We start from the raw sequence: 26,381 nt of genomic DNA on the forward strand, positions 1-26,381 counted from the left end.
TGCAAGCAGTAATAACACTTCAATGGAGGAACTGGAAATTTTACAATTCTCTCAGAATTAATCGCTGCAAAGGAGCTTTTGTAGGAAAAGTAGTGAACCACATACTGCAGGGATTGGTCATGCACACATTGACAGGGCAAAGCCATTAGCATCTCTCTGAGAGCAGTGCAAATATGTTAGGAGTGATGTTTCAGGATTAGATTCAAAACTCTATCCAAACTCAACAGCTGGCCATTCTCTCTGTAGTAAGATGAACTATATTTTGTCTTGTTCAAAATCTTCTACATCCAAATGTTGTTATTCTGGCTCCTCTCTGATTTCCATACAATCACTCTGGATACTGGTTACAAGCCAGGAGACATAAAAGCTGGTCAGTTGCTCTCCCTTTTCTAAGCTTGATGCTTCTTTTCTATTGCTTTTATAAAAACTGTGGGAGCTCAGATGACCACCAGCATCTCATGTAACACTGCACCATTGCTTATATAGACCGGTGAATGGTATTGTGCAAAACTGCAGGACTAACAACAGCAACGGTTGAAAAGAAACATTGTACCAGTATCTGCTTCTGAGAGGATACATAGACACATGTCATAAAATATAAGGTGTGATAATACACCATGTAGTGTAGGAAATGGGAATCTGTTTTGTTGGGGGGTGGGTGGGTGGGGTTTGGGGTTCTTGTTTGTTTGGTTTTTTTTTTTTTAATCTTTCCAAGATAAGCATTATTTTAATAAGTGGAGCCATTTCATAGCTAATTATATGCTATCTTAAACAAACTCATTTGAATATTACATGGGGCTGTGGCATCAGAGAATTCCCATATATATAATATTCAGGATTATTCAAAGAATCTAATCAATTCTCCTTTAAATTTAATCTTCAATAATTGTTTACACTAAAACAGAGTGGGAAAAAGACGTTAACAAAGCAGATTTTTTTTTTCTATCACTTTTAAATTAATTTACATTGAGAAAGATGATAGGTAAGAGAATCTGATTCAGAGTTAACCAGACAGCTATATACAGTCAGTATTTCAACATTTGCCCATTTAATATGCAGATACTGAATTGCCCAAGAATGTGACTGCCATCTTAATTATCTATTGCTTCCCTCTGGCAGTATTGTTAATGTGTTTTGGGTCATTATCAGATGAAATACTCCAAAGTGACAAAAGAAACTGGCTTGTGTGGCATTTACAATGACATACCCTAAATTTTTAATTGCTCGAGACTGTGTGTTCCTACCTTTCATTTGCTTTATGCTACATACTCTGCCCTTTATAGTTTTTTAATAAACTGAATAGCATACCCATTTTTGTTCTAAACAAAAAAGTGAAAAATCAATGGCATGAAGACACAGTCCCTATAACAAATAAATAAAAATATAAATTAAAAAAAAATAAGAGGGAGTGAAACTTTCTTGTGGGATAAAGTGGCAAGAAGGTGGAAAGACCTTAAATGCACATTGCTGAGTCAGTGTCACATTCTTGTCATTCCAGCCCACTTCTCTTGAGAAAGGAAATATTGAGGGTGTCTGTGGAAGGATTACAAGTTCTTGTGTGATTCAGTGGGCTGCTTTCTGGTTGCTGAATGAAGGATCCTTTTGATGTCTGAAAAGTACTAAATTTCTATTATCTCTGCACTACTAGTACTACAGCTGTTAGCAGTATGAACATGGGATAACTTGCAGCATCACTCCCTGTTTTCAGGAAGTCCTACTGCATTGAGACAGTGACAACAAAGGGCAGAGGCTTCTTGAGTGGGCGGAAGTACTGGGAAGGCAGCTCTCTCTACCCTGGCCTTAGGGCCAAGAATGCAAAGAGAGTAACTGTAACGATGCTGAACAAGGCTCTGATTTTTTTCAGGGGTGCTAGTGCTTGTCCTTAGCTATGAATTGCTTAACTAGAAAGCTGGAGAGTTGTGTTTGTTCTCCTTCAGGGCTCATGATTCTTGCATTCTTGACTACACAGTGACAGAGCTTCAACATGAGGTGAAAAGGGTATCCCCATTTTCTTTTCTGCTTCTTATTTCCTTTCATCCTCCCTTATGCTTCTGTGGTGATCAACACACACTCCTGGGAAAATAGTGATTTTAGATTGAAATCCTTTAGATTAAGGATATTGAACTCAAATCTCCCAAGTGATTTCTTTAACCAAGAGTCTGTCATACAAAACATGAGCAATGCCTCCCCTCATCACCTTTCTCTGACAGCTGTGTTTTAAAGGCAAAACAGTTGAAACTGTGTTTTTGTAAGTGGCTCACTAAGTGTCAAGCATGCTCAAAGTACAAGATTCAGACATTCAGTCCTACTATGCTGGTCTTAGGTAACTTATGAGTTCCATCAGGAGTAAGCTGAGGGCTGTGCACGCTTAAAAGGAGGCAATAGCAATTCTAGGCATATGCAAAAATGGAACTTCAGGCATTTAGGGAAGTTTTAGGTCAAATGTAGTTAGGTCAGGAAATTTAGCTGTTTTGTTGAGCATGGGTGTTTAAAATGGCAGCTGTAAAAGGTGTATAAACTCTACCTACAGTTTGTTAAAGGAGCCTTCATTCTTTTAATTGTATGGGCTTTATACTAGTTTATACTGTACTACCAGAATTACTTTCACCATTTCCGTTCTTTTCTTATGAAATGTTTTCTTTCTTTTTATTTATTGGAAATATTCTGTTACTTTTCCCTTTACTCCTCATATGAATTTTATCCCTTTTACTGAGTCACAGTAGATATAAATTTGGTGTAAATAATGTACCGGTCTATGACTCTATCTTTCCAAACTCCATAGGCTGATTTTTTTACTGGCTTGTACTTGAGGACATTAACATCTGGGAAAGTGTTATCATTAGTACAATTTGTCTTGATAAGTGGAAAAAATTAGAAATTAGACAATGGATGGCTTGTCTTGTTAGTTAGGCCTAACTTGCCACTTTTCTTATCTGTCAAAAAAATGAAATAACAAAAATTACTGCTATAGACCATAACATTTGAGAACCTAACTCTAACAGCTGTTTGGGGACAATTTTACTTCTGATAAAATGTATGAGACAGTAGGTTCAGTTTCTTTTCCCAATTGTTAGTGTAATTGGGGAAAACTTGACTCAGGAAGATGTGTAAAGCAGAGCTACTAAGATCACACAGTAGTTAAACCTGATTTTCAGAATCCAGTGTTAACAAAAGTGGAGTAGAAAAAAGCCCATACAACTTAAGCAATCAAAAAAACCAGGCTAGTCTAAATAAATCATTCAGATTCCCTCTCACTGTAATTAAACATTGCCTTTTCATGTCGGGATGAATTGCTGACTGGAAGTGTTTTTGGGGTTTTGGTTTGGGTTTTTTTTTCCTATTGACTGCCAAGGCATTTTAGATGTCAGGGTTAGACTGAATGTCTTAACTTCAGATAAGTCAATTTAGGTGAAACAAATCTCAAGTTGGCTGACTGAGGGGGTAAGAAAACCTTAACAGTATATGGCTAGAGGTCGTTTACAAGATATCCTGTTACAATTTTGTGGTTGTGAGTCAGAAAATATTATTAGATTGATTGATCTACCTGACACAGCTGTTGTGAAAATGAGTTACTCTTTGTATAGAGGGAAATAAATCCCAGAGATACAATTCTACCCCCTCTAGTCCAATACACTTCTGATTGACAATAGTGGGAGGTACAATGGCATGAGAGGTGCAGAACTAAACTGTATGGAACATTTCTCTTCATTTTATGTAATAAATAAGAAAATCCTTCAAAAGTTTTGGTGGAGGAAATTTGTTCTCCTCCTATCTGTTTCAACAGTAGTGAAAACAAGCTGAAGGAGGACAGGAATAAACCTCCAACTTCCCCCACCTTTCCATCTCCAAACAAGATCCATGCTTTTTGCCTACAAATAAACAGACTTCCAGTAATTGAAAGGTAATTACTTCTTTTCCTGTGTTTGTATCTGTTTCATTTTCTGAATACAGGATTTCACAAGGTTAGAAGATTACAAAATATATTAATTAACTTATTCTTTACCCATCGAAATGAGTAAAACTGTAACTGTGAACTCAACCTAATCACAAACTTGTTTTAGTGATTCCAGGTTGCACTTCAGTAGAGAAAAATACTCTACACATATCAAATTATGTCATCTATTGTGTTACAAACTAACTAACAGTGGGAGTTATTGTAGCTTATTCAAGTTATCTAAAAATTAAGATGGATTCAGCTCTAGATTAAGACACTAAAATTTTGGCATCTACATGTGAGCTATGCCTATAAACTCCTATAGGAGCTGATGAATATCTGCATCCCAATACAGCTGCTAAACAGAGATATGGTCTTGTTTATCTTCCCTGGCTCTTGATCTAAAAGTTTGTAAGCCTCCCATCACATCAGTCTCATGGGGATGTCTTTGACACCATAGAGCATCTCAAATGACACTAGACAGTTATGATCAGGCAGTAGAATTGAGTCTCTAGTCAATGGAGTCTGAAGTGCTTTTAAACCTCTTGAAGTGTTGTCTTTCTGTGATCCAAAGCCTAGTTTTAATACAGCACGATGGTATAATCTTCTCATGCATCTGAGAAAACTGCCAAACTATGGGAAAGAGTTGTGACAAAACTATGTAGACTAAAGCCATGACAGATAAAAAAGGTGAAACTGCAGACAAAGTAAGAGAGTGCTTCAATCTGCAGGAATAACAGATGAGAAAAATCTTGAGGGGAAATATATATATATATATATATAAAAAGAGTAGCTTTTTAGTTCTATTATCTGTTGTATAAGGTTAAGCAACAAATTAAAGTTTTATAATAATTATACGTGTGATCTGTAACCATGTGTAGAAATTCTAGTTATTTGTTATTGATGCTCAGCTTCTCCTGCTGCCTATTCTCTTCATTTTTTGCTCCAAATACTCAAATTCCCCGATAAAAGGGCAATATGTTTTCTTATCAAAGTTTTATACTACAGAAGATAATTTTAAAAACCTAGAAAGATACAATGTAATATACAGACTGATATACTGCCCCTTACCACTAGAAAGCAGAATACCTGTGGCAGTTACTATTAAATCCATTGTAAGAATTTTCTGATGTTAAACTGAAGCAAGCCTGTGCTATGAAGTCTTTCAAAATGGTCTTTTTCCTGGTTTCAGCTGGGTTGGAGTTAACTTTCTTCTTAGTACCTGGTGCAGTGCTGTGTTTTGCCTCTGATGGGAGAACAATGTTGATAACACTCTCACAGTTTTAGTTGCTGGAGATGCTTATACTCAGTCAAGGACTTTCCTGATTCTTGGGCCCTGCCAGTGAAAGGGCTGGAGATGCATGGGAAATTGAGAGGGGACACAGCCAGGACAGCTGACCCAAGCTAGCTAAAGGGATATTCCATACCATATGATGCCATGTTGAGTATATGAACTGGGGGAAGAAGAATGAAGGGGGTGTGTGTGCGTGCATCTGGCATTATGGCTTTTGTCTTCCCAAGTAAACCTTATGCGTGATGGAGCCCTGCTTTCCTGGGATGGCTGAACACTTGCCTGCCCATGGGCAGTAGCGAATGAATTCCTTGAATTCCTTGTTCTGCTTTGCTTGCATGCACACCTTTTGCTTTACCTATTGAACGGTTCTTATCTCAACCCATGAGTATTACATTCCTTTCCAGTTCTCCTCATCCCTCTGGGTGAGGGGGAAATGAGCAAGTGGCTGTGTGGTGCTTGGTTGCTGACAGGGGTTAAACCACAACAGTCTTCCACTGATGTATTCTGGACACCTTATTTCCAAGGAGTAGACAAGAATTTTCTCAAGGTATGTACAAAGGAACAAAAGGATAATGGTGTGATGGCAAAACAAAATATATTAACTTACTTTCAGATGAAGAGGAAAGAAGAGCTTATCTGGGCTTGAACTCTCTCTTCCATTTGTGCCATGAAAATAAACTACCTTTACTTAATTTTACCACACTTGAACATAGTCAGAAAAGGATTTAAAAGTAGCCTTTTTAACTAGAGGGGTATGGAGAGAAACAGCCATCAGGAATTCCACCCAGAATATGTCAAATTACATTAAAAATATTCTTTCCTCTTTCAAGGCCTATCCTAAATAATATGAGAACAGAGATGACATTTAAAAGCAGAATGGAAGGTGGGCAGGAAGATCAGAGCAGAAAAGATGAATTTTTTGTGCTGCAATGTACACCATCATTTTTCTTAATTATTCTTGACATTCCACCTATTATTCTGGGAGCTCCCTCAGAGCACAGAGGGGAAAAAATGCCGGTTGCTCTTCAGAATAAAATGTGAAGAGGTACTTGCTGTCGGCCTTTATGGCTGGAGTCTGCCCTCTGATAGACTGAATCATAGCACCACCTATCTGGTAAAATTAGCTATTGTGTTTGCAGATGCGAAGCCCATGGCAGATTATGCAAAATTGTGTGTGTGGTGTGTATTTGTGTGGAAGAAAGCCATTAGACAATTTAATTTTATGTTAAAAGGGGAATACTTTTCTTCATCATATGTCCAGTAACACTTAAGTGCTGAATTAAATCTTTAAGAACTTGTATTGAAATTTGTAGGCCAAAATAAATAGTACATATCTGTACAAGGCATTTAAACTCAATATATTCTCTAAACCCCAGGACCAATGTTATAGAGTAATATCTATCTATCATAATGAATGAAACATTAATTTCCTCAGCTCCTCTAGAATGCTGCTGTAAAACAAGGATTAAGAATTGTTCATCAGAACTAATGTGGAAAGGATGTAGAAGTTATGCTAAGAAACCTACAGTTTGCATAGAAATGTAGGAAGTAAAGCAGAAAACTGTGTTCAAACCACTAGTGGTATGAAATTTTATCTTCTTAATAAGGACACTTTCATTCCTCTGTTGTATTTTTTTTAATATTGAATTTCTATACTTCAGTGAATGATGAAGCATCGGTAAGAAACAAACTGCTAGCCCACAAAATTACACCAGCAAGATAAACACTATTCTTAAACACAACAAAAAAATCCTACTTAATAAGGATTATGCAATTAAAAGTATATGCTTAGGAATTAATAAACAGAAGTTACAGCAAATAATTCCACAATGTATCTGCTAGGAGGCCCTCATCCTTGTCAGAATGCATTTATCTGTCTATTTATTTAAGGAAATACTGACATCTTCATGAAAGTACAGGATACAAATGAAAGTCTGTTTAATTCACATGAAACTTTTTGAAAGCTTGATACACTTTGCAGGTAAACAGCTCATCTGCAAATCTTTCCCATCTCTAATGAGATTCATGGTGGTAAAATAATGATACTACATTAACTGAAATATGTAGAATCTCAGTCCCCTCCTCTTTAGTAAAATTCATCTCGGCGAAGAATATCTTCCATCTCCACCCACTATGAACAGTCAATTCTCCAGTACAGTTTTGGTCTCTGTTCTCATAAATTCTGCCCTCTTCAATAGTAGGAATTATGTTTATTTTCACTAGTCCTACCAACCACTGCTAAAAGAAAAAAAATAAAAAATCAGTTACCACTGCCTGCTGGATATTAATACATTTAAGAAGGCATACTTGCAAAGCACTAAGCAGAAGACTTCCAGTCTCTGACCCTCCCACAGTTGTGAAGGGAGACAGTGAGTGATAGATACAAGCTCATTTCCCACAGTAGAAGAAACTAAGCCCCAGATGAGCAGTCATGACTAGACTCCTGCCTGTTACAGCATGATCAAACCTAGCTGGCTGCAATAAGGCTTTTACTGTTGGTCAGATTCTACTAGCCATACTGTTTCTCCTTCCTCCAGAGAACACACCACACCCTCACCCAACCACCTATGCCACCATCCTCAGTGCTATTTAACTACTTAGCAGGAACGAGCTACAGCTGCACATCATCCATGTCAATCAACCCACTGCCTTTAAGGCAAGGCCACAGCTGCATGTTATCAATGCTAAGCAACCCACTGCCTTCATTCCTCTACACCTACCCACTGTTGCATGCCTGCCTTCTCTTTTCCAGGAGGGTGTCGTTACTATCACAACACTTATGCTGACCTTTGTACTTTAGCTAGGGGGTTGTACAATGTTAACAATGTGTTAAGTCTGTGTACGGGTAAGGAGAGTCTTGCAAAGAGGTTCTAGCACAGCATCAACCACCAGCATGCTGCACATACCTTGTAGTGTCAAAGGGCCTAGAATGTACTGAATGAATGCTAAGTGCCTGATTGGAGCATACAAGTGAAGACAAAAATGTAATGGGTGTTCTCTGGATAACTTTATTAGATGCCTCCTAAAAAATGACCTATAATATTGTGGATATGTAGCCATGGAGTTTTGTGTCATCGTTATTGGTGTAGCATCTAGGGAAAGGTCCTTCAATTTTTCTTCTGTCTATTCTTCAGAAACTTATAAACCAGTCAGAGTTAATAAATTAAATACTGATTTACAGATAGAAATTTTATTATTAAAGTGTTTATTAGTTGTTATTACTGTCATCATCGTTATTTTTACTACAGCAGTTCTAACTTCAGAAAATAACCCCTGTAAGTATGTCTCAGGAAAAATACAGAATAAATGTTATTTGTTGACTGGTTTGTGGACCAAATAAATACTTAGAATTAGTTGAAATTATTTTGAAATGTTGTTAGTGGATATTGTTTACCTATTAAGAAAAGAAGATTGCTGATATTTCATCAGGCCTAAGTTCCCTTTACTCTGAAGTGCAGGTAAGAATTTGTGGCAGGTCAGGTTGGAATGTGCTTTTAGATTCTGACAGATAGTAGCCCAGAGTATTCCTCAGACAGAAGCTGTTTCTTCATAATTCGTACAATTGTCTTTTGAATGAGATACTAACTTTTAGCATATGATCTTGCAGAAAAGAATTCCATACCTATTACACATTGTTTGCTTATTTTTTAAAAAAGTTATTTTGTAGTGAAAATAATTTTGAAGCTGACTGGAGTGACTAAAACACCCGAGTAACATATTTTAGGTATCTTCTTTCATCTGAGAATAGCACTGTAGTTTTACTGGTTCCTCCCCATTGGTCTAGTGGTTAACTTAGATGCCTATATTGTAGACACACAAAATCTGGTTTTAAGATTCTATGCTTTCTCTGTAAATTAGACAATAATAATAATAATAGTAGTAGTAATATCCTGAATCACAACAGTTAATGCAAAGCTAATCTGAAAGAATTAATAAACTTCAAATTTTGGTATTTAAAGGATTCTATGAGTCTTAGAAATTTAGAGGACACATTCAAGGGACGCACAGTAGTCCATGTCTTCCTGTTAGGTTTTACATCTCTCATATGAAGCATCCGGGCCTGGTTGTTTCTTCTGAAGCAGATGGTCCCGGGGCTGGACTTCCTGTTGCGATTCCTATTAAAATTGGATGTCCTCTGGTCACAATGCTTTTTTCTCACACATTGTGAAAATCTGGACTTCTTTAATTTCTTTGTGCCTGGTTGCTTGCCCCTATTAAAGGAGAAGAGTCATATTCCATATCTCCATTAAATCTGAAATGTGATCAATGCATACAAAGCACTTCTGTTGTACTCACTAGACTGTATTACCTGACATTGTCCTCAAAACAGCAATTTAAAAATGAAATTGGTTTTAGGAATATATTTTTATGTGCATAACTTAATAAAAATAATAAAAAAATTTAAATCTCTCCATGCCTAAATCACCAGTTATTAATGTGTGGCTGTAAAATAATCAGTTCCCTGAGATCTTTTTAGGGGGTTATTCTTTAATGAGCTGCATGTATTCTCTACATTTGAAAGAGGTAAAAAAAGAAGATTCCAGCCATTTCATTACATTCTGATAGGCTGGTATTCTGAGAGCATTGTAGGTGTGCACATGGAGAATGATCACTGGTCTGAGAGATACTAGGCTAATGGCTAATGCAGGTCAAAAAAACCAGCTGATCAAGTCTGCAACAGTATCAGACAGGATTCCCCCTCCGTGCTCTCTGAGCTGTTAATTCATCTAGAAAAAAAAATAAGGAAAATAATCCAAGGTGGATTTTTTTGTCATTTTCAAACAGACTGACTGTATTTCTTTCTCCACTTGGAGTCATTCCATGCTGTGAACTAATGCGTTTGAAATATATTAGATTCTGAGTAAGCTTAACACAGAGAACTTGATTCTGACTTTAGATCCATGGGTGTACATTGCAATTTAGCTTGTAAAAAACACCTATCGTGGTTTTACATACATGTCTAGGGTCACACAACAGACCTTCAGGCCTAAACTGAATTTCCTACTAGATTAAACAAGCTGTAATACCTGAGAAAGAAGGATCTTCATACTGCTGAAGATATACAAGTACTCTGTGTAATAAGAAAAGTAAGGTAATTACGACAACTTGTCCTTGATGTCCTTCAACAGAAAATAATGTGACATAAATATTAAACAAAAACACGACACAGAAAATTCACACTCTCTGTTTAATATGTTTTTTGTATTTTACTAATTTTTAAATGATTGGATATCTACATTTCTTCATAGCAAAACCTTATAATTTGAGGGGGGTTTGCCTCAGGCAAAGCACTGCTGTTTGATTTATCTTCTGCACTTGTCTTGTTCTAACAATATGAACTTTTTTCAGAGAAGTGCAAAGCTGTGTTTGACCCCACAGGGAAAAAGTTTTCTTTTTTAAGAAATGTGTACAAAGTACTTAATAAGTTATGTCACTCAGTTTTACAGTGTATTATGTTTTCAGGGGCTATAGTTAACTTTCTGAATCCCCAGATGCCAACATTTTAATAAAAACAAAACATTTTCAACAAAATGTCAGCAGCAAAGTGATCAAAGTGCTATGGGAGCAGTTTGGCAACAGTTTGAGCTTTGAATTTCCTATTCACTTTCCAAAACATTCACTTAAAAAGCATTTATTGAAGCTGAACTGCCTTTATCAGCCTGATCAGAGCTCCATAAAGAGCATGCATGATTCAACTGCCTTTCCAAGCTTTAAAAAAATATAACTTTGATATATGCCTCACAAGTACAGCACAATAGTTTTCATGCTCACGTTTGTTAAGATTTAGTGCAGCCATTAAAGAACAGAAGGGCTCTTTGGTGGCAATTCTCAGACATACCAAATATCCCAAAGCACAACCTTCTACAAATCAGAGATTAAACTACTGACAAAAATTTCCACTTGATTGCAGTTTTCCCCTTAAACTTGTATCAGGAGTGACTATCTTTTCGATCAGATCTCTGAGGGAGGTGATTTTTTATTTTTTGCTCTCTGAGAAAAATATCAACTGAGAGATAAAAAGTGACATTTTATGTGCCTTGTCCACAAGTTGATCGATTTATTTAAAAAACTTTGTGTGTGCCTGACCTATACATGGAGTTTGTGACATGTGTCTTGTCAAGTATTGATCACTTAAGACTTTACTGTTTGCTTATTGCAATGTAGCTAATAATCTCTTTTTATTTATTTTTGTGGTTTTGAATTCTTATCATGACCCAGATGAATTCTGTGGGACATTCTTGCTTCAGCTGTGTAAATGGGCTATGGAAATTAAGCCTACTAAAGCACTTTTCCTGGGTAAACTGCCTTTGTTTTCCATCAGTTCGCACCACAAGTTGTTTGCATGCAGATAGATACATTTGGAAGCAGCAGATGCCATCAATCTTTATGACTTTCTGATACACACCATTTCACCTCCACCTCTTGTAAGGGATGGCTGAGAAATCATGCTATATTCTCCTTGAATGATGTAAAACTTTCTTGTTCATCTCACCCCAGCATTTTGTGACCATTGCTGGATATCCATGAAAGATGGGGCTTTCATCAAGTCTCTGCTTGGTGCCTTTCAGATGGCATTCCAATCTGCCAGACCTTCTCTCTAAACACTTATGTTGTACTGTCATACTTTTTATTGCTTCTCACTTCAGGATGAAAAGACTGATTATATCTTATTTTCTTAATGTTCCCAGACTATTTTTGTATAGACTCAAAATGTTATGAGAGACGTTATGCCTAGGGTCACTGGCAAACCTTGTATGAAACTGTGAAAAACCAGTAAAATGAGAAGAAAAAGCTCATGTTTTAGGATATTTATAAATATATCACAGAGAAACAGGATGATCTTCAATACAGGATTTTGATCCTGTCTTGTTCAGACCTGGATACGTTACCATCATAAGGTGTTATATGACAGAGTTTCTGAAGCTGCATTTATGACACCCAAGTAGTTTGCAATGCAATGGTTCATTCTACATAGATTTCAAATGTAATGAACTGAACAATGATATTTCAGGCTTCTATTTAGCATTAATTATACACAAGTGTCTGCAACAGGTCTTTCAACTACTCTTTTCAACTAGCTCTTAGGATCTACAGATGCCTTTAAATATCTGTTTGAACCAAAGCAGGGAAAAATGTAACAGGCATTGAATTGAAATTAATCAATCATTACGGCAACACTTAGCAGCAACAGCCAGAAAGACAATCATCTCATCTGTCAGATTAAAAAAAAAATAAATTAAAAAAAAATCTGTTATCTACAATGAGAACAGAGTGAAAACTACATGCTCATTATAAAATTATAAAATCTGTGATTCTAAATATTCCTACTCAACTTCCCTCTAACTCCCTGCCTGTCCATATTACAGACACTCCCTGTCTCTTTACTTCAAATTTCTTAAACATTTGTGTTTTTTCTTTGTGCATTCCTAGAACTGTACCAGTCTTATTACAGCTCAGCAGTTCAGAGATTACTTTGTACCTAAGATCAATTAAAAGAGAAAGCAAGAAATTCCTCTTCCAAAATATCACTGTTTGATATGAAAATATTTTTCACCATTAACTTAACATAGTGACAAAAGTGGACTGCTAACAAATACTGTTCAGATGTTATTTTCATTAAACTAGGCTAGAAAAAATCACGTTCTCTTTTTCTGTAAGAATGAGGCAGTTAAAGTGTTGTCCAGATGGTAGAAAAGGCAAATTCATTTCTCTCCCTCACCTAAAATTATTCAAAAACACATCCCATATGGGAATAGGTTAACCATCTGGCTATATCGATTTTACCTAACTAGGGAGTGGCTGGGAAATCCTACTGGGAAAGGAAAAGTCTTGAACTGTGATTCCTGTTTTAAATAGTTATTCTGAAATGTACTTACATAGTCAATAACAAAATTTTGAACATTTCTGAAACAGGTACCATGTTTCAGGTGACATCCTAGTCACTCCTACGCAAAATTATGCTCTTGTTCTACTTCAGTGAATCTTGCATTCCTTTTTGCAGAGTTGCACAATTTCAGCAGAAGAGTAGGAAGATGCTAACCACACAATGAGGCCTGCAATGTGCTGGTGAGGAAACTCTTCTGGAGGAAAGGAATGGAATCTAATTCTGTACATATATGCCAACATTTGAAGAGTATGGCAATTGGGTGAAAAGGTTACCCCCCTCAAACTTGGACATGATTTCAAAGAAAGCACAAGTGGAAAGCAACCAGCTGAGGAGTTCCCCTCATTCAGCAAGTATTTTGGAAGCTGTCAAAAGCAGCTGAGCACTGAGTTGCTAACACCTGGCAAGAAACAAATGTCTGCAATCTTGGGGTTGTATCTATACTAGAAAACTAAGCAGTGCCAGCAGCTTTTCTCAAGTTCTGCCTGGGTGGTCGATCTGGCATAGCTTGACTCTTTTGCAAACTACTTGGTCATCTGAAGTCAAACACTGTGCAAAAGAACATGTTAACAGTTAGATATCATGGATAGCCAGGGACAAGGTCTAGAGCTCATGTTGTGACCCTCATAAATTTATTAGCATAGTTCTAGCAACTCCAGGTTCTAGCTAAGTGCAAAAGTAACTCAAAAAGTCTTCTAGCAGTTGCTTCTTCCATAATGTTTCTCTTTTCAGTATTTTCTGTGATATCTGTTTCAAGACCTGTTAAACTGATATTTCAGCTTTTTGAGAACAGGAACAATTACAGCATTTTGTCTTCTACTTGGCTATCCTTTACTGTAAAGCTTGAAGAACTCAGCATATCAGAGATTACTGACCTCTTGCCAAATACAATTAAAATTAATTGTCTTCAAAAGCATTTGAGGGTAACAGACATAACACACACATAAGCTTTGTTAATGCAATCCTATTGTAAATAGGAAATAAGACTAAAAGTAAATAAAATATATACCAAAATTAGGGTCCTTTTTCTGAGGAGTAACTTCATTTATTCACTATATCCTTATATCCAACCACATGATGACTGACTCTGTCTGACACCTGGGTATTGCTTTCTTGATGCCGGATGCTTAACTTCTAGCTCCTGCTGCCTTTCACTTGAGTTGAAGTTTGATCACTTGGCATCTGAAAATCCTGACTCTCAGAATGCTGATAAAGAGCATTCTTTTTAGAGGTAGGAAAGAATGAAAGTGAAGGAGCTTAGAAATCTTTTGAGTAGAAATAAAACTAGCAAATTAAAGAGTTAACTGTTTTCTCAGCACAGGAATATAAGTTTATCCTGGTGATTTGAAAAATAGATTCTAAAGTATTATACAGTATTTTAACATCACAGACTTAAAGATACTAATTTCTGACAGAAAAAAAAACCACCCAAGTAATATAAAAATTAAACTTGGGAAGGGCTGTGAATGAAAAACAGAACATTAGACTTTATTCTCATGATTAACACCATTAGTGATTGTAATGTTGCAAGAGAGGAAAATCTTAATGATATAAGTTTTAAATATTTTTTTGCAGTACATTGACATAATAACAAAAAAATCACAAAGACAAATAATACATGGAGGAAAGAAAGCCCTCATTTACCTGCTCATTTTCCCTAGTGAAGCTTACTTTTCAACTCTAAAATGACATAAACACAGAGTTATGCTCCAAACCTTGCCAAGGTGTTATTCTGCCTTGGTTGTGATACATAAACCTAAATCCAGTCGAGACTGAGAAATTATTTTTCGTTTGGCTCTGTTCCCCGAGGCAGCTGTTAGAGTTGGCATTCTCAAACATGCCTGACACATGCACTCTGAAAATGTTTAGCAATCTGCAAATTTATGCAGATGTCCAGATGCTAGATTGCTGATTGAGACATGGATTGTGAAGGTTCAGTTTCATGATCCTTCCTGAAAGTAGGAAGTTCAAATCCTGATTTCCCACTTCATCCAAAAGACATTAACATTGAGGATGTTCTTTTTTGCTGCAAAAGGTCACTGTCTACCTCTGTTACCGAAATCCTATTTCAGTTCAGAAGATTAATTTGGTGAAAAAATCATACACAAACCAGTGTACTTTATTCTGGTACATTAACAGGATGGGGGTATTACTAGGCATGTGTCATTTGTAGTAGTATTTAAAGTGGGTGATAGAGATCAGATCACCTACAGATGCTTTATCTTTAATAATGCTCTCTCTTTCTGCTTTAATGGTTTGTTTATGAACAATGGCACATCGTCATCAAGTAGTCTGGGTGTTATGGTGCAATTTGAAATACTGATTTGTGTCCCTCCCAGCAAAATGTATTTGTCTTTATAAAAAAATCACAAAAAAGTTATTGAACTTTTGGCTTTTTTAAGGACTGATCTAAAGCCCCCTCTTTAAAAGGCTATAGCTACTTTCCTTTACAACAGGAGTGGAAAAAGGCACTGAGGCATGTTTGAAACTAAAAGAATGAAACATGTTTCAAGATATACCCTGTGTTTAATATTTCCTGCTGGCCACAGTAAAGCATGTCTTGGATGGATCATATCCTGAGATGTCTTCTATTTTTATATTAGTAAAATAAACAGTTCCAGGGAATGTTCATATGCTTTGGAACTTCAGTGTCCTTTATTTTTTCTTTCATTTTTTTTTTCTTTCCAGTGGCTCCTGGCAATTTGACTTGAGTCAATTAGCACTCTCCCAAATAATACCTGCACATGGTTCGTGTGTTATCATGTGCTATGGACATTCTTAATTACAATTGGGTCTGATTTCCTGTTTCAGAGGATGAAAGAATTTAACGGTATGGACAGACACACAAGGACTCATTTAATGCTTTCTGCCTCAATATCCTCCATTGGTTCTGAACACAATTAATTTGCTAGTATAGATGTAGCTTAAAGCTACTGGTACACTGTGTTGGGTACACAGATTTTTATTTGCAATGACTTACCTGGCGGGTTCTAAGCAAATCTTTCCCTGTGATCTTCTTTGGATCTGATCCTAAGAAACTTGCCCAAATATACCCAAGATGTTCATTTGTAGATAAAAGAAGTGAAGACAGGTTAGACTGAGATGAAGCCCTACTTTTTAATGAAGAAATTGTCTGTCTCTTTGTTTTTTAGTAAAAAGTGTGCAGGAAAAGAAAAACTTCACTTAATAGATGGTCATTGGAAAATTATTTCATACTAAAAAGACTAGTAAAACAATTAACAATATAAATTTTTCTGAAAGAAGCAAAAGAACCATTCAGAAGATGAAGAACAGGTGGAGGTTCAGAGCAGATTTAAGAAAAAATTTCATAATCAGACAGCAGTAATATGGAGAATTTGAAGACTATACATGAATGTGATAAGAAAATGATGAAAAGTTTGGAGGACTGCAAGTTAATGTTGGTTTTCCAAAACAGGGTGATGTGTTTAACTTTGATATTTTGAAAAAAATGGACAAAGGATGATGGAAAAGCTGTATGGGAGTAGGCTACAGCTGTCAAGACAAAGAGATAACAAATATATAGACCAGAGTATTGGCTGGAAGAATAGGAACAGGAGAGATATTTTACACTGAAGAATGAGTGACAAGGCTTTGACAGAGCTAGCTGAATGCTGGAAGTCTTGAATTAGAGCACAAATAAACAAGAGCTATTATAAGTGTGCTTTCCTTGAGACAAAAGTCTTCCATGCATGGTGGTAGTGTCAGTGAGTTCTGTCAGTCCCTCTGTGTGTGTATGTGTATGTCAATCACCTAGTGAACAAATGCAGATTTTTAATTCGGAAAGTACTAGATTTTAAATCTGTCTTTCTTATGCATGTACGCAAAACCATGTATATATAGACATTCTGTAAAGCACTTCTATCACAGTAGCAATTTTTCTTGACATGTGATTTTCTCGGTATAAAAGAGAAAGAGGGCTAAATGAAATTTTGGCAACGCAGTCTATGAAAACAAATTACTCAATTAGTTTAGTTACTAATCTATTTTGTGCCAATTTAATTTTCATAGTGTCAAGTTTATTGCAAAACTTGAATTCTAATGTTTGCTGCTTCTTCCTCTTTTTTCTTTTCCTTTTTTTTTTTTTTTTGTTTGTTTGTTTGTTTTGTTAGGTGTAGAATGTTTTCCCTCATGGAATTAAAGGGGAAACCCCCCCACAACTAAAACCAACACAACACCAGTGTATGATGGAAACATTTGCATGGAATTCTATGTTTTTAAAATAAATGAACTCTAGGTTTCTGTTTAGATTGTTGGTCTTCACTTCCATGCCTCTTTTGTCTAGCCACTTCTTATAGGTTGAAGATTACTTCATTTCTGCGATTCTGTTCTGTAGCTTTACCAGAAGACTCCATTCGTGGCTTAGGGTCTCATTCTGCCACTTGCTAAACAAATATGCAACAGTCAGTTCCCACTTTAAAAATGTGTGAGCAATGCATGAAGATCCAAACAAACTGATCCCCAAAACAGAGAAAAAAGGCCAAGAAAGTATGAGACGATTCAGGTTAGGTCCTTACAGATGTAGGCAGGACCTCTCATGGCGTAACTTCTATACCATTTCACCTAGGCCTCACAGCAAGTTTCAGCAGAAGGTGTAAAGAATGACAATGGGGTGGCTTTGCGGCTGTTTACAAGGAATCCCTTATTTAGCCAGAGGTACACAGAATCAGTTATGAAAGTACTTATTTGACATATTAGGGCATGGCTGGAAAGGTAGCCATTTTAATTTGAGTGGAAAGGGAAGTAACATTTCAATGCTTTCAGGCAGGCAATAAATTAGAGGGAAAAAATATACAGAGATGTGGAGGAGAAAGACAGCCTAATTAAGAGCTACAAAGAAAAGAGTGACATGGTGTAACTGCTGTCCAGTAGTATGGTCATCACAGATTTGAATTCCATATAACCCTTTAGTCAGGTCTTATTTGGAATCAGATGGGCTAATATAAATTTCTTTTATACAGGCTTTCTACAGGCTTAAATCCTCATACATAAGCACTGGAAAATATGCTTTCTGGTGCATAGCCAGCTCTTTTTTTTTCCTAATTAACAAATGTAAATTACTTGACTTAAAGAATATTTTATTTGAGGGAGAAAAGGAAAACATAAGAAAGTTCATAAGCAGGACAACATACATACAGCTCCTAACTGCTAACTATTTCATGGTCCTGTTTTCTAACAAGGCAACTCCTGAGTCAGCTGTTTTTTTCTGTGCTTCTGCAGTAACATGTAGCTCACAGTTGGGATTGACCAGTCTTGCTGGGTAGTAAATCCTTACCACTGACCTTATGGTGATGTGACCTACTTTGTTCTTAGTGACAACTTACCACTTCTTGTTATGCTGCCTGCTCACCATTTTTTTCCACTTGTTGTTTTGCTAGCAGCTTTACTACACATTCCCAGTGTTTATAAATTCTGATAAGAATCCAGGAAGAATTAGAAAACAAGTCTCGTTACATACAAATTACTCTTAAACAAACTTCCTTTCAATTTACAGATACCTCTTAAAGTTACAGTCTTTAAGAAAACATTTTCCTGAAGTCTTTTGTCTTTTTTATTTATTTTTTTTTAATAAAGGCCATAACTTTTGTACCCTGCTACAGAAAGCTATTGTCTTAGGTTAGCTGTCCACTCTGCATACATTTAATTGGCCATCATTCCTGTACACTGTTATGATGTTATGATCAGATTACATGATGGTATTAGCAGATATAGTTTCCAAACATAAATAATATATGCAAACAAATAAGCTGCAGGCTGCCTGTTGGAGCATTTAATTTGTCTCCTTTCCTTCCACTAGATGTCAATAGAGTGCTCTTCCTTTTTGTGCTCCCCTACCACTTGAAAATAAAAAATAGCAAGGATTGTTTTTTTTCTTTAGCCCTTAGCCACAAAGCTTACCTCCCCATAGATCCCTGAAAGGGTATACCAAATAGAATATGGAACAAGAGGTCTGTCGCTAAGGCAGAGAATAATTTTTGTTTACCGAATAAAGATTAGGCTCTGTGGGTGCTGAATTGAAATAAAATTTCTTTTAAATAGGGCCCTGAGAAATCAATTGTAACCAGCAGTTAATGACCAGTTTGCTAACAGCTTGAGGGAAAGCCAAAGGCAGTTAAAACTCCAGCAAATTAGTTAACTGTGTTAATGAATGATGTTGCAGGGATTATTGCTATCATGAACTGTAACCAATCAGGTTTACCCTTGTATCTAAGAAAAAGTTTGCAAGTAAGAATATTTTATGAATGCAGCTCTGTACTTCCAATTTTAGTTAATATGATAATCTGAGTGTTCCATGATCCTAAAATCTACTTCCAGTTCCCAGGCAAATATAAGCATGTTGCACATAAAAATAAATATTTCATGATAAAATGTGGTCATATGAAATAATGACATTGCTTGAGGCATCAGAAAGCTTATCATGATTTTTAGGAAGACCATACAAATAAAGAGGACTACCTGTGGCTGTATTCACTGTTGTATTCTTCCTAGTGATGCAAAGTTGTAAATTTGAGCAATTCATGACTGTTTTCTTGATTCAGTTATGAAAATTTCACTGCATGTATTACTTCTGTTTACACAGTGCTTTGCTGAGCACTGCATCACCACTCTCAAGTGCAGTAATTGCCTCCCAGTCATTGGTGATGTTCATACCATCCGGGAGATTTGTGAACTGTTGCTCTTGCAACTGGGTCTGCTGCATGGTTTCTAGAGGAAGAAAATGTAACCCTCCATGGGTTTGGCTTTTTATGTTTGTTTTAAGTCTGAAAGTGGACCTTAACAAAAGTCTTTCCTCTTACTGGTGGTTTGCAGTGTCAATGTCTTTGTGCAAGACATATGGACAGTAGTCTAGACGTATCTATCAACAGAGTTAGTATAGGTTTACATTACAAAATATATCCATATTTTCAAGTAGGTTTGGCATATCTTTTGGTTTGGGTCCTAGAATCCTAGTGGATGCTGTTGCATGTACGGTACTCATGAGTTCCCAGTATTGCAATGCAGAAGGAAGGTGGATGCAGAGGAAAAGAAAATCAACACAGTATACCAATCCCTTCACCTATCATAGAAGTGAGCTAGCTGCATCATTTGGGAACACTCTTTCAGTGACAGTAAACGCATTTCAGATATAGTTGTTGCCTGTGATTTTGAAGCCACATGAAAGTGATTCACGGACTGATCCTTGACCCCAAAGATGCAGGGCACAAACTGGCTTACTGTCACACTGTGAAACCTATTTGTCTACAAACTATTTTCAGACTCTCTGTTGATTATGCACCTCTGGGACCTCCTCTGGACCCAGAGGTTGCACTTGTGGTCCAAAGTCATTATTATATTATATTATATTATATTATATTATATTATATTATATTATATTATATTATATTATATTATATTATATTATATTATATTATATTATATTATATTATATTATATTATATTATATTATATTATATTATATTATATTATATTATATTATATTATATTATATTATATTATATTATATTATATTATATTATATTATATTATAATGTCATTGTGTGTCATTATGTTATGTTATATTATGTTATGCTGTATCATCTCATCTCACCTCATCTCATCTCATCTCACCTCATCTCATCTCATCTCATCTCATCTCATCTCATCTCATCTCATCTCATCTCATATCATATCATATCATATCATATCATATCATATCATATCATATAATTTATTTACTTATTATCCCCCAGGTCATAGCTTCAGAAATAATGTGAATGGTGCTTTTCAGTGTGTCTTTTAGGGTACTTGTTACCTGTACTGGCATGTTGCAGGAGAGCACAGGAGAGTGCAAAACCTTTAGGATGTTGCTGGAATACTGTGTGGGACAAAGGAAGTCACCCCTGTGCATTCACATCCATAGTGCCTGTTGAGAGCAGTTTTTAGAGTGGTCAGTGTCCTGAGTTGTGTCTGAGTATGCTCCAGGAGATACCCAGACGGAGAATGCGTGTATAAGCGACCTAACAATTAGGCAAACTGAGTAATATAGAGTTACAGTCTTTGATATTGTTGCCTGGCTCTCTCTTTATTTAGCAATATAGATGTAGGTACATTCAGTCTGGCCTTGAACAAGTTCCCAGTTCTGCTGATTATGTAGCTTACTTCTGACTTAAAATTACAGATATGGATTAAAACTGAAATCTTAAAGAATGGAAAACAACAGCATAATTATTGTAGAGATGCTCTTGGTGCTTTCACTAATTGGTTTTTAGACTCCAAATCCATATTAAAGCAAAGTGATCAGCACTGGCACTTAAGACCTCCTGCCACTTAATGTGTTTTATGAATTACAAAGGAGAGAGGATAATTCAGATCAGTATTAGCCTTGGTAAATACATGCTTGCAAAATGTCATGTGAACTCTAAGTGAGCAATGATAACTAGGCCCCAAATGGGGTGGGGGTGTAAGTAGGTTATATAATTTGTTGGCAGACAGTGGGTTTCTTTCCTTAGCAGGAAAAACATAGTTTGTGGCCATAGCTCATAAATTGTGAAGAAATAGCATTACTGGATTATGAAATGAACACTAAAGAGATGTTAAATAGTTTAGAACAGAACAAAGAAAATTGAAGTAACAACATTTGTGTTGGTCACCAACCTCACCATTTGTGACTCTTTTAGCATAGTTATTCATTGCTATTTTTCCACCATGCTATGTATTTCCTCATACTTTTTCAAGGTGCTTAATTATACTGATATCTGGTAGATATCTCTTTGATTTCTTGATTGATGCCAAAACTGATCTTTTATCACTTGCAGTGCTCTAAATCACCTTAATTCCTTCTTTTGTTTCTAGTTTGTTCAAAGGTCTACTACACTTCTCATAGGTTTCTTAGTTCTGCTAGGGTTAAACATGTTTTCTTGTTTGTTTCTTGTTGGTGTGTTTTTTCCCGTCAAACATTTCAAATGTTTGAAGAATAATTAGGAGACTGTAGGAAGCAAGACATGCTAAATAAATTTAGAATATAAATGATAAACAAAAAATATTTACAATGTAGGATATAGTTTGGCCCTGATTATTTCTTCTTGTGGGAGAATATAGCTTTTAATCTTAAGAGAATTATCCATAACCCAATCTCAGGCTCAATTTTCTTTTCCCAATAAATTGAGAAGTAAAAAGAATAGAAACAGCTGTTGAAATAAGCCAATGAACTACCTCTTAAAAGATTTTTTTTTAAATAATTAAAACTGATTTGTCATAGTTTATAATGCACTTATACTAACTTGTAGGTCATATATTATGTAAAGATCTTAGGAAGAATTTGGGCTTTAGTGGGAAAATAGAATTCAGTATTAGTATAACTGAGGCAAATTTTCCATGCATTTAAACTGGAATAAAACCAAACTAAGGCATTCTTCCAGTGTTATGCTAGTAACACCAGGCAGGCTGAAAGCAGAGTTATCCCTACTAATCTAGTATCTCATAATAATAAAAGACAGAATATTTAACAAGATAGATAAAAAACAGAACTACATATTTATTTATCTGTAAAATGAAAAAATATTGAAATGAAATTTTCCTGGAAGATAAACTTGTATTTCTTTAGACTCTAATATTAATATATGTAATTAATATTTATTAATTATAATTAACAATATATTAATATATATTGTGTAACTACAGTAGTATGTTCAGAGTTCGAAGTCACACTTATATTAAAATCTCCTGTTCTAAAAAATAAATTTTTCTTAAGAGTGAAAAAACCAAATGATTTCTTAGAATAGTAGAATATTTTTAGTCATCTGAACAATAGCTTTTGGTTTAAAAATTATTGGTACTTTCACAACATTTACTGTTATATAAAGAACTTATTCTATTTTAGGCTATAATTTGATTCAGGCTTAAAAAGTTTAAATAGTACTACCTTTAGTCATGAAATTGTGTATTGCATTGTGGCGTTGTTTTTTTTTTAATTTCTTTGTTTGTTTTTTTAATTAAATAAAGCTTTTTTCCTTTAAGGACTTAACTAACGTTCATTCATTTATTTAAGCTTTAATTGAAAAGATACCTACACAATAAAATTAAAATATACTACAGATTGTGTTCTAAAATAATCCAAGGAATTATTTCTGTGTGTATTTCAGAAGAATGTGGTGGGTTTTTTCTTCTAGTAAATATCTTCTGAGAATTTTTATCATTCTGAATATTTGCTTTAGACTGAATGGTTTATTTTCACTGATAATGACAGATCTTATCTCTTTTTTGTTCTCCTCAGAATTTGATCTTCTGTTATTAATTTTAAGGTGTACAATTTCAGAGGTAAGATTTCCAGAAAACTCCTTTGTTACCTACTGGTTGGATGTCTTCCAAATTGTATGTGATACTAATTCAAGCATTCAGTCTGTTGAAATAAGCGCAGCCTTAGAGTTTGTTCAAGTAATTACCTGCAGTGTTCTTACTTGAATCACAGAAACAGGTCAAAACGTTTTAAGAATGGAGGTTAACTTTACTGAATGAAGTATTTGTGTGGGCTTTTTCAAATTATATTTCTATGCCTGCACTTGTACTTCAAAATGCTTGTTCACTGCTTTATTCCCCTCCAATTAATAATTTTAAGTAAAAATAACCAAACAAAAGAAAGCCATTTCAATTTGGCATGTTCTAAAGATCAGTATAGTTAAATGCCAAAAACTTAGATTCTCTAATATAAATGTGATGCTTTCTGCCAGCAGAAGGAGGGGCTGGACTGAAGAGAAGCTGTGGAAGGTGAAAAGTGAGGGAGGGGAAGGAGGAATAGGAGTGGAAGTGATATAGTGAGAGGATGTTGGATTAGTGTCAATTCAGCGGAAGTCAAAAGACAGACACATTGATTTCCAAGGCAATTGCATCAGACCCATTGTCTGATGCTACTGCATTTTTTATATTTAGCGAGTGGGAGTTACAGCCAAATTTTCAAGCTGCTGAATTTGATGCTAAAAATTTCATCTCATTTTCTGAAATTCCTTGGTTTTGTCTGAATGCATAATTCAGACACTCTGACCGGCTGTGCTCCTAGCATAGAGCAAATTGTAGATATCCTCACTGAAGGCTGTTGGGGAGGAAAACAACTATGTATTTCCAATGAAGTAGTCCTCTTCTGATTGGCTAAGTCTTGCAGCTATAGGTCACTATTCCCTTGCAGGTGTCAGCTTGCTGCTCTGGCTGGTACAGAGGAAAAGAGCTACAGCTCTCACCTCCAGCTCTACCAAATGGGGCTTACTGGGATGGAGGTACTGGAGGCCACTTAGAATATAGAGGTGCCATGTTGGATATCTTCAAGTCTGTACTATATGGTGTGAAAAATGGGATATCTGGTTCAGTTAAGATGTAGCATAATAATAATATAATTTCAAATTTTCTACAGAAAATTGTCAGTTCAGGTTTTTTGCCATAATTTGTTATTGTTTACAATTGTTACTTTCAAGTCTCCCTTTTTCAGATCTTACCCTGCCAGAAATGCCTCAGTTTAAGCCTCACCCTCCCACACTCCCCACATCTGTAGTCCTGCCTCTCTCTCCTTTGAACCAACAGAAGGCGGCATTTGAGACATTTCAGGTTGAAGAGAGAGCAGCCATTATATTCTTCTGTTCTTTCACTTGTATTTGTTGTGATTTTTAACTCAAATTCAAATTTGTAATGATTTTTGTTCTTAAAGATTTAAAAAAAGTTTATCTACATTTATTGATTAAATGAAATGTTAATAAGCCTAGTTATGACTTAGTCTGTACTATTAGTTCTGTTGACTTCAGCAGGGCTTCTTATCTGAATAAGGGCTATTGCATTTTGAATATTAGGAAGGTTATCTTGCAAGTAAAAGGGAAAGAAATACTGTAGCTTTGCTTCTGTAGAAAAGGTAATAGCTCTAAGAAGCTTTTTATGGGGCCTTAGATGCTGAGAACAACAATACAGAATATAAACTATGCAGTGGAAAGAAGTTTCCATGCTGCAGGCTGAAAAAGATCTCGATGAAATCTGTTGTGGATACAGTAATTATTATAATTATTTACCAGGCTTCATCTGTGCAGTAATTTTCTCTGTGTTTTGTGACAGAAGACACAAACCCAGGACTGTCAGAATTCTATAAAACTCTTTTACCGTTTGGTACATTTCAACATAAGAAAGACAATAATTCTGCACATGCCTAGGTTCAGATGATAAATTGGATATGAAAGGAAAGCTGTGAATCAGTGAGCTATGAATATGTGTGTCTGTCTGTAAATTTATCATGTATATCCTTAAGCATATAATAGTTTGATCAAAAGAATAATGTACTTGTAAATCAGATAACTGGATTACCTGTGTTCTCAATGGAAATTTTAAATCTCATCTAAAGAAACATTGTTTCACCCAATCCAGGTCCTATTTCATTTAAGCAGTTTTACTCTGGGAATACTCGGGGTGCATACATAGGAGTTTTTCATATGCTGTTTGTATTTATATTTTTCACAGCAAGAAAATGGCTTGTTTTGTATGACTAGTAATTTGATTTCACTCACACAGGCATTTCTGTGAACAGGAGCTGAAATTCTGTCCCAGTCAGGAAGTTTCTGAGTGTCTGTTGTCAGCAGCTGAATATTTTGAACTCCAACTGATGTGGCATCTCAGCAGCATGCAAGAACAACTCATTGCCTCATAAAATAAGGCTTTAACCAGAGAAAATATAGCAACACGTTAGCTTGATAGTTAAAGCTGTCTCTAGGGCAGTGAAAGATACAGAGTTAAATTGTTTCAGGAAATGGAGTAACTTTACCGAGGACACATTCTGACCTTTTTACTCTTCTTTAAGAGGCCACTGCCCTTATACCAGCTGCTACCACCGTAACCTGTGTGGAAATTCGTTGTGCTTGGGGTTTGAAGACAATGTCTATTCAACAAGCAGAGAAACACATGTGTTTTGGTTTCCAAGGTCATCTAGTTACACTGATCACCACAACCAGAGACAAAAGCAGAACATACAACTGTAGGCATGCAGGAGATTTTCAGGTGAAAAATAAACATACCGTATGAATGAAAGCAGCGCAAGGGATAGATCTTTCATATTTGCCTGCAGGGGAATTCTTAATGATAATATTGGATTGTTTGTCAAGCTTTAGTAAATCTGATTTTTATTAAAAAATCTGGGCATGTGCAGAAACACAGATTTATGGACCTTGAAGAGTCTGAAGTGGAATAGCAAGTTCTTGCGAAGAAGTAGCTCTTGTGGGGTGCAGATGAGAAGGGATTTTCAGCACTTC

At 35.8% G+C, this 26,381-nt stretch overlaps 1 long non-coding RNA gene across 2 annotated transcripts in view; it reads left to right on the forward strand.

The window, feature by feature from the left end:
- The first annotated feature begins 339 nt into the window (after positions 1 to 339).
- Positions 340 to 26,381, forward strand: part of LOC129735465 (uncharacterized) — a 57,393-nt gene continuing 31,351 nt past the window's right edge. For both annotated transcript variants that reach the window (XR_008731145.1, XR_008731146.1), the window contains exons 1-2: positions 340 to 602; positions 23,384 to 23,427. This is a non-coding gene — a long non-coding RNA (uncharacterized LOC129735465). The remainder of the gene's footprint in view (positions 603 to 23,383; positions 23,428 to 26,381) is intronic.

Source organism: Falco cherrug, chromosome 2 (genome assembly GCF_023634085.1).
Source record: "Falco cherrug isolate bFalChe1 chromosome 2, bFalChe1.pri, whole genome shotgun sequence".
Classification (NCBI taxonomy): Eukaryota; Metazoa; Chordata; class Aves; order Falconiformes; family Falconidae; genus Falco; species Falco cherrug.